Here is a 12,222-nt window from a genome sequence, read left to right as displayed (position 1 = left end):
GATTAAAGGTTTAAAGATAATAAAAGAGCTAAATAAATAAACACAATAGATGAAAAGACTAGGTAAATGAGATCAGATAAAAGCCAAACTAAAAAGGTGTGTCTTGAGCCTCCTTTTAAAAATATCAACGTTCTCTGCGGCCCTGAGGTTCTCTGGCAGGCTGTTCCATAAATAAGGGCCATAATGGCTGAATGCAGCCTCACCGTGGGTTTTGGTCCTGGTTCGGGGAATGGTTAAAAGGCCGGTGCCAGAGGACCTCAGGGTCCGTGAGGGTTGATATGGTAAAAGCAGGTCAGATAAATAAGATGGCCCAAGACCGTTAAGACACTTAAAAACCAGTAAAAGAACCTTAAAATCAATCTTGAAGCGGACGGGGAGCCAATGCATCGATTTTAAAACAGGTGTAATGTGCTCCCGCCCTCTGGTCCTCGTCAGCACGCGAGCGGCTGAATTCTGTAGTAATTGTAAGTTCTTAATACTCTTTTTAGGAAGACCAGAGAGCAGGGCATTACAATAATCTAAACGACTAGAGATAAAAGCATGCATCAGCACCTCCATGCTGGCCTGAGAGAGAAACGGGCGGACTCTGGCTATGTTCTTAAGATGGTAAAAACCTATCTTCGTAATATTCTTTATGTGTGGAATAAAAGTGAGCTCAGAGTCATAAATAAGACCCAGGTTCTTTACACATTGCGAAGCTTTAAAATCTTGTAGTTTTGGTTAAAGTTTCTCTCTCTGGCCTTCAGGACCAATAACTGAAACCTCTGTTTTGTCCTGGTTGAGCTGTAGGAAATTATCTGCCATCCATGACTTAATATCTAAAATACAGTTAAAAAGGGCATCAAGTGGCCCTGTGTCATCAGGAGACACGGCGATGTACAGCTGTGTGTCGTCAGCGTAGCTGTGGAAGCTGATGCCGTGTCTCCTGATGACATCCCCCAAGGGAAGCATGTAAAGGTTAAAAAGGAGCTGACCTAAAATTGACCCTTGGGGGACCCCACACTTAATTTCATGCTTTCTGGAGGAGCATGTATCCAAACTTACAAAGAAAGATCGATCTGTGAGATAGGAGCGGAACCAGTTAAAAACAGTACCAGAGTGCCAGGTGCTTCAGTCTGTTTAATAAAATGTGATGGTCTACTGTATCGAAGGCGGCACTAAGATCCAGTAGAACCAAGACTGTCAGTTTGCGGTTATCTAAATTGCACCTGATGTCATATAAAATCTTTAAAAGGGCTGTCTCGTTACTGTGGTTTCTCCTAAAGCCAGACTGAAATTTCTCTAAAATATGGTTTCTTATTAAAAAATAATGTACTTGGTTAAAAACCAACTTTTCTAAAATCTTACTTAAAAAGGGTAAGTTGGATACAGGTCTGTAGTTATTAAAAATGCTGTGATCTAAATTACTCTTCTTCAGAAGGGGCTTCACCACTGCCATTTTAAAGGCAGCAGGGAAGACACCCGTCTGAAGAGAGCAATTTACTATATTTAAAATCTGTTCCTCAAAGAATTCATAAAATGTCTTTAAAAGTGATGTGGGAATAGGATCTAAAAGGCAGGTTGTTGGGTTTACCTGGGAGAAAACTCGACCAAGGGTCCTCGCATCAACCAGGGCAAAACTCTCCAGTGTTTCCTCGGATAAAAGCAACTGTCCAGATGTGTTAAAAATGACATTTTGATGTGGTAAAAGACTGGACCTAATGTTGTCAATTTTACTTCCAAAGTGGTCTGCAAAATCCTCACAAAGATTGTCTGTTGGTGGTTGTGAGGATTTCTTAAAATGTACATTGGTTAAAAGATCAAAGGTGGAGAAAAGAAATTTAGGATTGTTTTTATTGTCTGTAGTGAGTTTTGAGAAATGAGCAATTCTTGCCTGTTTGACGGTTTTATTGTAGGATTTGAGTTGTTCACGAAATATTTGATAATGTATTGTAAGTTTACTTTTTCTCCACCTTCTCTCAGCACTCCTGCATTTTCTTTCTCCTGCAGTCCTGTCTCGGAGAACAAGGTAGGAAATGTCACATTATTCTTTAACTTAACTACAAGGCGACAAACAGCATTAGATTCAATCAATTCACTGTTGGGAACAGGAAAATATATATAAAAATCTTCACTTTGTTCAAATAACCACCTACAGTAAGTGGCTGCAGATTGCAACTCTTTACGACATCATGCATTTGCATTGAGGTGAATCTCTGTTTTGCAAGAGAGATTATGACAGAAAAACAAATACAATTGGACTTAAGAAAAGGCAGAACAGATATTGAGCTTATTCTTTGAACCAGTGATGGAGTGGGATCCAAAACCAGTCCTGGCATTTGCAGCAGACCGGCCCTGTTGTCAAGCCTCATACCGACTCCACCAGCACGCTAGAATAAAAGGCTCGGGATAAAACGTTAAACACTCAGTGGAATGCAGCACTCACTGCAATCACTACAGTCAATATAACACCATCTGACATTGTGAAACAGTCCATTAGAAGCACATTTAGCACAAATGCATGCACTTTACAATCCTGCATTGAACATAATGATGTAACAGGTCCTCCAAAACATGACGGGGCACTTTACGGGTTTGGTTTGTAATAATAAATGCACGTCAATCACAACATCGGGCCAGATTCGTTATGATCTCCGTCTCCTTTGTGATGAGCATGAAGATCTCCACATCATCTCCACAAGTCCTGCTCGCAAAGCAATTCTGAACAAACGGATAGTTTCAGGCATCTTATGTCGATCTCTGGTACCTCTGCAGTAGCACGGCTCCCAGCTCAGCTCCACAAACCTGTAATTACTTCACATAAACAAAGAGCAAGAACCATAAGGTGATGCTGTTCCTGAAAACAAGTAGCTGGCTCATCTGTTTTTGATTGGTTGAGTTTCTGGAGGCTTGCTAATGTTGCATCGACTCCAACATGTCCCGTTGCCAGTCACATGTATGGTGTCAACACATTAACATGTTATTACAGCCAGAATAAAAGAGAACTTGAATGAGCTGTTTCCCGCCTGAACTCATCGGTTCAGGTTTGAGTTCCACTGTTATAAGGGGTCTATGTGTTTTCTAAAATTAGTGCCCTGCTCCGTCAGCCACGAGGCTGCTCTCAGCAGGGTCTTGACTGTCCCACAGACATCCTCTCTGCTGGCAACGTGATGGCTGTTCTCTGACCGTTCTGAGCGATTTCACCTCGCTGAGACAGCGAGCAGCACGGGAGTCGGTGGCTGTCTCGCTCTCATGCAGCGCTGCTTTTTATAAAGGGAACGGTGCCTTCCAGTTCCTGCAGTTGGGAGTGGGCAGCTTGATGCGTGGGTAAAGAAGCACTGGTCTAACCTTTCTCCCATCTCTGATCACGGTGGCGGTCGTGGTAACTCAGCATGTCTATTTCCAATCCCCCGTCTGCCTCCTCTCCCTGTAAAGGTGCTTTCACACTGAAAGCGTCACGGGCGTCCCGACGCCAGCATCTCGCCGCTTGGTGCATTCACACTGAAAGCGTCAGTGCCTGCAGCGGGGCGGGGGTGGGCGGGGTTTCAAGCTGCGCTGCAGAACTGAAGGGAACAGTGGGAACAGCCTACACATATAGCGTACACATCTTAATTTTCCTATTTCACCATAGATAACACTTTGGAAAGCCTTCTTTATATTTTAGCGTTATTTCCGCGTGGATAAGAGTGAGTTTGATGCTCCTTAACAAGTTTGGTCCGCTGATCAACATCAACCCAGCGAGCCCTTGCTCCCGGTGGCTGATTTATGGTTCCGCGTCACACCAACTCAGAACCGACGGCGTAGGGTACGCGGCGACGCACACCCTACGCCGTCGGCTACGCCGTCGATTTAACGCGGAACCATAATTCAGGCGAAGCTGCAGTCTCTGCGCTGAACACTACACACCGGGTCGGAGCGGATTTGGTCATGATGTTTAACCTATGTTTTGTGATTAATAAGCACGGGTTTTAATTATTTTTCGTTGGATCAATGTAGCAAATAAAATCGTTGACCATCCAGTTCCTCACCCATCAGATACATGTTTCACGTGATCAGTTCAGGTAAAAACGGCAGTCAAACCAGCAAAATCTCATTTTGCTGGATGAAATATATTAATTCCTGATAAAATAAGTTTGTTAGTGCACAGCTCTGCTCCTTTACGCATGTGAATGAGTGTACTTTTGTGTGTACATGAAAGTACAATCAGCATTGAGGCTTCTCGCTTCGGGAATCCCAGTGTGTGATTGGACGACGCCTCGGCGTCGCCACTGCTCATTTGCATAAAGTTCAGATTTTTCAACTTTAAATTGACGCGCCGCCCCGCCTCTCGACGCCGCCTCTCGACGCCGCCTCTCGACGCCCGTTTTTCATAGACAATGAATGGCAGCCAGTCGTGACGCTTTCAGTGTGAATGCAGGGTAAGGCCTCCTCCTCTCTCTCATTTCTTAACTGAAATTGTTTCTTCAGGCATTTACAAAGGTTCTCAGGAGAAACCGATGCAGTTTGACTGGTAATCATGTCTTTTATTGTGGGTCTGTATCAGCTCAGCTGAGGCCTGATCTTTCATGGTGTTGATAGCTGAAGTACCACTGATGCTGTGCTTAGCAGCTCGGTGGTACTCAGACCTGGAGGAAGTGGCATATCTTCAGCAGCAACTGAGCAACAATTAAGCCAGCAGTATTTAATGTTCACAGACGATGACTAACGTTAAAGATGTAAACCTGGGTGACCTCATGGAGCTCTTTCATTATTAGCTTGATGTATATTCAAAGCTCGCCGGGATGCTGTTTAGGTAGGTCCATATCTCTGGAAGTCAGCGCTGTGATAACACTCAGTAAAGACTGAGTACAAGATGTTACACTTGCATATGTTGGAGCTTAAAGTTCAGATATCATGAACAAATTGGAAAAATCTCTGACATAAGTCAACTCTTACTTTGTTGGGTGGTCTCATTCAGTGAGCCGTACTGACACGCAGGGTGCTGTGACATCACAGATCCAGAGCAGAGCCTCCCCCGTTTCCATCGTCACCCACCTTCACGCCACGCTCCATCTGCTGCACCCTAGAAGTGAAGGCTGCATCACAGATCTTAAAAGTGGCAGGCTGGAGGAGGAGGGTGGAGTGGATTGGCGGTGACGCCTCCTCCTCCTAAAAAGCCCCCCGGTGAGATGAGAAATAAATCATTTTCTACTTTATCCTTGTGGCATTTTTGACCTAAAAGTGTCAGACACATTTCACTCAAACATCAGGAAAATAAGTCAGCTTCTTGGGTCATGATACCATTATAGATTCATGTTTGGTTCTTTTTTTTATCATATTTTGTGTGTGTGATATAGATGCAATTACTATTTGTAGAATAAACTGTCATACATGTATTTTATTTATGCATAAAAAGGACTGGTGAAGACTGAATCTGTGACATTGCAATGCAATAATTTCAGCAGCTATGGTGTTGAATGCCCCTCTGGACCTCATGGCAGCTGTTTGCCCACATGTTGGCCAGACCAACTTTACATCTGTAACTTGATTCTCCTGCCCCCAAGTGGCTGAAAGAGAAAAAGTGAAAACTCGAACTCGTCCAGATTTTAGAAATAGAAATTCCCATCCATATCAGTAATTGATTACTGAGCTAATGGGATGACGCCATTGTTCTGGGCAGGTCTGGCTTTGAACGAGTTAAAGGATTCCTTCCGGCTGAAAGCAGAGGGAGAGGAGGATTGGGGGGGGGGCACTGAATATGCGTGCGTGCGTGCGTGCGTGCGTGCGTGCGTGCGTGCGGCTCAGCGAGTGTATGCGTACTGACACCTGGTGCTCGCCCTCCCTCGCCGCTCACATCGTGGACAGCTCTATGCTCGTCTGGGCCATTCTTCACCTCTCCCTCTTCCCCCTTCCACTCCCTCCCTCTATCTTTTGTCCACCTCTCTCTCCGCCTTCCCTCCCCTTACTGGTTTTCCCTCTCCGAGCCTCTACAGTCTCCTCTTTTTGTTTAGGATCCGCGTTTACCATGCTGCAGGATTTTTACTGGCAAGGCAGACGGCCGCTCCACTGACAAAGGTGAGCAGGAAGAGTGGGGGTGTGAGGATGTGATGCACTGGGTGTGGGAGTGGTGGAGAGATTCAGGGGAAGAACCCCCGTCCACAAACATCCAGCTGGTGATTATGTCTTGGGTTGGGTTTTCTAATTGTTTTACAGCCTAAGCCTAAGACCTCTTCATGTCTTTAGACATCTTAGTGTTTTCTCTGAAGGGTGAAAGGTGTAGGAGCAGTGTTGGGTGTGTGTGTGTGAGTGTGTTTTGACTGGTGTCAGCAGCTTGCCTCCCATCCTCTCTCCAGCTGATTTGTTTGCTCTGCTGTGGCTACCATGAGGTGTCACCTTGACCCTGGCTTTCACAGCAGTTTGTGTCCCAGCAGCATCGTGCCACACCTTAAGCATGGACACTCTGTCACCATGTGCTGCTGTAGCTGAAAAACTGGTGTAAGAGAAGACAGCGTGGTGTCACACAGATGGCAGTTACGCTTGAAAATTGCGTGAGAGACAAAAGCGAAGGAACACGTGTGTCGTAAAGATGATTTAATGAGTTAATCAGGTAAAATCTGTTGCTCTCTGTATTTTCAGGTTTATTACAGCCGCTTGTGCTGCTGTAAGCTGTTCGGCTTCTGCAGAGTTATCTCACATCCTTGACCCGTCCCTTTGTTGGAAATCATGTCAAACTGAGAATAGTGGCAAAGCATAGTGTCAAAAACATTTTGATTTCTGTGCTAAAACTCATGTGGTAAAAGTAAGTTGAGAGAAAGTCTGAAGTTCTTCTTGTGATGGTCAGAATGTTGACTTTTAGAAACTCAGTATTTTAATGCCTGATTATGTTATATTATATCACAGAAGTAGTGTGTTCTATTTGTTATCGGAAGTTCCTAGTTGGAAGTTTCACCTGGAGGCTGGAATTGGAGACAACTCACCTGATCTTTCCTTCAGGATCCCAAACATACTCACCACTATCTTTACTCTTTATAATAGTTCTGTCTTAATCACTTTAAAACCCAATGTATACTTAATCCCCCCCACCCCCGGTCATCCCGTTGCTGCTTCCACCTGCCTGCTGTGTGCTGCTGACGTCCCCGACTCCCCCAGTCTTGCCTTCGGCAGGAGGGTCCCCCCTTATGATCCAGGTCCTGGTCCAGGTTTCTTCCCTCCTAAAGGGGAGTTTTTCTTGCCACTGTTTGGCTTAAGGTTTTTTCTCCCACTGGGGGAGTTTTTACCTGCCATTGTTTATGTAATAACTGCTCGAGGGTTTATGTTCATGTTCTGGGTTTATGTTCATGTTCTGGGTCTAATACAACATCTATTGTATTAGACGCTATACAAATAAAATTGAATTGAATTGAATTAATATTGTTAGAGTTTTGCCAGTGGATAAGTTGCTATGTTGTTTGTACAAACAAATACAAATAACACAGCAACAAAATAACACATATCTGTGTTAGTTTGAATTAGAGAAGCTAACAGTAGCTAGCAGCGGCAGCTCGGCTCTGATAAATGTCCGTGTTTTGATGACTTTACTTCGAGTAGCTGGGTAACTTGGGTGTCACGTCATTCCCAGCTTAGACCTCCAGGTTTTTGAGGTAAACGCACCAATAGGTTGCTGTAATTGTAGGAAACATTTACTGTATTGTTCAATGTGTGTGTTAAAGGTCACATTTAGTATTTGAGTGGTTGAATTTAAAAAATAAAGGATAGAATATAAGTAAGACAAACAGAGTAACTAAATATACTGTATGCTTGAAGTGAAAGCTAATGAGAGGAGAAGATTCACTGTTTGAGTCGTTTCCTAATTAAACAGCTAAGCTGTTCCAGAGAACGAGTCCGGCTTCGGAAACGGCACCGGCGCCTCAGCTTCTCAATCCGGTCCAGTCGAGGACAGGCATGACTTGGTGATCTCAGTGGTCTGCCAGGAGTATGAACATGGAGAAACGTAGATGTGTGAGACGGTGCCGGCCTGTTTGATGCCTCAATACAATTTTAAACCTGTCTTAGGTAGTGGAGTGATGCCAGAACCTGGGTAACGTGCTCATTCTCTTGTCCCAGCTGAGCACCAGAGCCGATGAAGAGGTGACCGCTTTAAACCCGCAGACAAAGAACCGCAGTTAGAAAAGCGTGTATAATTTCTCCCCTCTGTGGGGTTGCTGGTGGCCTGGGTTCCGGGTTCTTCCTTGTCGGCCTCTGGTCTCGCGGGTGGCGGGGTTGCCTCCCCCCCCTCCCCCACTATAGATACACTTCAGGTGGAGCTTTTGCCGCTTTTGCACTAGTATCGCTTCTCCTCGGTTCTACCCGTTTTGCGCTTTTGCATTAGGGCTGAGACGGGTAGAGCCGCTCCAAGTCGATACTTTTTTCTGTAACCATTTCAGCGAGGTTCTATAGCGGGCTGAGCCGGGACTATTTCTGAGGTTACCACCCTCCTCGCCACCGATTGGTCGGGGGGCGGGGCCGTCACCACCCTCCACGCCTCTGATTGGTCGGGGCAGGGCCGTCACCACCCTCCACGCCTCTGATTGGTCGGGGGGCGGGGCCGTCACCACCCTCCACGCCTCTGATTGGTCGGGGGCGGGGCCGTCAAACGTTTGAATCAGGAAGCGGGAGTCAGCGCGAGGCGACTCGCGGCGATTTTATTATACAGCACAAACGTCTGTTTGGTGATCCAACTCTGAGGTGCAGATGTTCATAAACCTGGTGGCTGTCGAGAAAAAATTAAAAAAGGGATGTAGACGGGCTGTTTTTTTCTCAGCCGCTCCCGGCTCCAGCTGATTTCTCATCTGCGCCGACACAAACAAAGGTGCTGCGCAATCGAGTACGTCACAGCCGCTTCACCCCAACCCCCCCACTTTTCCCCTGGCTGTGGAAAAACACACGTGTGGAGCCGTGTGGAGCTGCGCCGAGCCGAGCCGGGCTGAGCCGAGACTAGTGGAAAAGTGCCATTTGATAGGACTATTATAAACACACACACACACACACACACACACACACACACACACACACACACACACACACACACATACATACATACATACATACATACACATAGCTACATAGACATATACACACTCATATGCATACACACACACAGACACATTTAGCCACACATACATATACACACACACACACACACACACACACACACACACACACACACACACACACACACACACATATAGCCACTCAGTCACATACGTATACACACACATACACAGCCACGCAAACATATACATACACACACACACACGCATAGCCACAAATACATGTACACTACACGCACGCACGCACGCACGCACGCACGCACGCACGCACGCACGCACGCACGCACGCACGCACGCACGCACGCACGCACGCACGCACGCACGCACGCACACACACACACACACACACAGACACACAGTCATATACATACACGCACACACACACACACACACATAGACATACACACTGGCTTGTTCACCTGCATGCTTGCTCTGTAGTTTTTGGGGTTAGTTAGCGGTAGCTTAGCCTAGCTTAGCTCAGACTGTGATCAGATCTCGAGATTTGGTTCGATTGCTGCTTGTGTTTTGGTCGGTTCCGTGTCGGTTTTGTCGGTTTTGTGCTTTGTTTGTGGTTTTTGTTGCAGATTTCCAGCGCTTGACGTGAGCCCCCCCACCCCCCCCCCCCCCCCCCCCCCCCCAAAAAAAAATCACTGGGTTTGTATGTGTATATTTATGTATGTGTATGCATATGTATGCGTACATATATGTATATATGTTAAATAGAGTAATACAGTAATGCACATATATATGCCTTTGGTTTTTATCTGCACGGTATCAATCATTAATATGTGTGCAGACAAGGTAAAAAAAAAAAGAAAAGCGTGTATAACTCTCTAAAGTTTTCATTCTGGTCAGGGTCTATTTGCGTAATAATTTTACTTTACAGCTTACATCTATTTAACCTAGTAATTTAATGTTTTATTGTTGCTGTTCCTTTAAATGGACCCTTTAATGAAAAACCTGCAATGGTAAACATAAAAACCTCCTGCTGGTTTCACTTGCTTCATGCCCACCTGTCCCATCCACATTACTCAGGTACCCTCTGTAACCGGCTGTGGACATTTCCGAGCACAGCCTACTGACTAATTCCTGTGATTATGAAAAGCAGGCATCATGTCGGAGCTCCTGATGCTGTATTAATAACAGCGATGTAGCAGGCCTGCTCACTCCTCCTGCACTTCCTCCGTCACCCTCGTTCCTGTTCTCTCCCCCTCGCTCCGTCATCACTTCACTTACTCTGCAATTCTCTCCTCCTTTCTCACACTCTTTCCCACCCACTCGCGTATTCCTGGAGAACAAAAGGAAAGGGAAGATGGGCAGATGAAACGGTGAAGCGGGGGGAGACTTAATGTTCCCGTCTTGTGGAGGCTAATGAGACGTCATCCTTCTCTCGGTTCCGTCCTCCTCACTTTGTCTTTTCTGTCTCAATTTATCCAAATCATCTTGCATCGAAGTGTCCCCTTCATGCCTCCGAGGTGCTCCCACCTTAAAGTAATTTCCCCCCTCATCATCGCCTTCTCCATCCATCACCGTGTCCTTCCCCCTTCAGCTCTTTTTATCGGTCCACGTGCTCCAACGTCTTACGCTGCTGCAGGTGCTGCTGCTGCTGCAAGTGCTGCTGCTGCAAGTGCTGCTGCTGCTGCTGCTGCTGCTGCTGCTGCTGCTGCTGCTGCTGCTGCTGCTGCTGCTGCTGCTGCTTAGTAGTTTAATTTCTACTGCAGGGGTGATTTTGTTACCATCTCTCTTTTATCATGTCCCACTCATTCCACCCATTTATCATCCCTTTATTCTCACCATTGCATGTGCTAAGCACTTTCCACCTTGTTTCCCCGTTTTTCCCCGTTTCTCTTCTTCACTTTCACTTGTATAGATCCTTCCTAAACCGAGTGGCTGGCTCTCTGGCTGTGTGAAAGATGAAATGGCATAGTAGTGGGCCATTTAAACTTTGTGATGCCATGCTGGACTTATCGGCAATCACTCCCCGCCTTCTGCAGCGGGATCCTGTTGTTTTCTGGGTTTGTTTATTTGTTTGTTTTCAGCTGGGAAACTGGGCCGTCTTTGTGCCTCTTGATGTGGGTGCGCACAGTAACGTGTGCCTCTGATTGGCAGGAAGTGGCCCTGGTAGCTGAATGAACCCGAGGATATTCCGCTCATTTGCGCCGCGTGATAAAGCCAACAAAACACGCCATTGAGTAAGTGAACTGCGGTGTCGGGTCGTTGCACAGAGGCTGCAATTGCGAGGGGCCACAGCGGCAAGGCGCAGACAACACCCACGGCAGCATTGTGTCGCTTTCTGATGATAGTCATCACGTCTTTGAATTCAAACCTGCGGTCTGTTTTTAGTGGCGCACGTCATTCTTCCCTCCAGTCTATGGACTCCGTGTTTTCCAGCTCTCAGGAGCTGCAGCGCAGCCGAAAAAGCCAATTTAAAGGGGCGGCAGTAGCTCAGGCGGTAGAGCGGGCCGTCCAATGATCCGAAGGTCGGCGGTTCGAATCCCGCTCTGTCCCAGTTTGCTGTCGTAGTGTCCTTGGGCAAGACACCTTACCCACCTTGCCCCGTGTGAATGTGTTTGAATGTGTATGAATGTTGGTGGTGGTCGGAGGGGCCGTTTGGCGCGATATGGCAGCCACGCTTCCGTCAGTCTGCCCCAGGGCAGCTGTGGCTACAAGGTAGTTTACCACCACTGGTGAGAATGTGTATGAATGAATAATGATTTCTGTAAAGCGCTCTGGGTGCCTAGAAGGGCGCTATATAAATCCAAGTCATTATTATTATTATTAAAGCTGCGGTACACAAGAGGTCAAGAGGTCAAACCATAAGGTGTCAGGGGGTTTCAAAAAGAACGTCAAGCAAAATACTAGTCGCCGTGTATTAAATGGCGTTCTTTGACCCTGCAAGCATGTATTGATGAGCTGTTAGACTCCAACACCCTGACCACTCTCACGTCCAACGTTTTTCTTTGATCGCACTAATTTGGCTTCGTTTTTACTCTTTTTTTCGGACAGAAAATTGTTATTATTCTTGTAATATTTCCAAGTTGAATGGAGACATCATTCTGAGCTCTGACAGCATCAAACAAACCAGCTGGATCAAGAAAATAACGGGCCGAGTGACTGAGAACCACATACTCTCCTTTTTTTAAAAGCGTCGCCATCCAAATATGTTCAAAACAAA

At 46.2% G+C, this 12,222-nt stretch overlaps 1 protein-coding gene across 11 annotated transcripts in view; it reads left to right on the top strand.

Annotated features, from left to right (window-relative positions):
• Nucleotides 1–12,222, top strand: part of tanc2b (tetratricopeptide repeat, ankyrin repeat and coiled-coil containing 2b) — a 205,526-nt gene that overhangs the window by 75,039 nt on the left and 118,265 nt on the right. The window contains exon 1 of one of the 11 annotated variants that reach the window (XM_061708295.1): nt 6,015–6,033. The exons of the other annotated variants lie outside the window; for them this stretch is intronic. The gene's annotated coding sequence lies outside the window, so the exon portion shown is untranslated. Of the gene's footprint in view, nt 1–6,014; nt 6,034–12,222 lie in introns of those variants that run through there. 11 annotated transcript variants of the gene reach the window in all.

Source organism: Cololabis saira, chromosome 19 (genome assembly GCF_033807715.1).
Source record: "Cololabis saira isolate AMF1-May2022 chromosome 19, fColSai1.1, whole genome shotgun sequence".
Taxonomy (NCBI): domain Eukaryota; kingdom Metazoa; phylum Chordata; class Actinopteri; order Beloniformes; family Belonidae; genus Cololabis; species Cololabis saira.
This window is presented reverse-complemented; position numbering and strand designations above follow the sequence as displayed.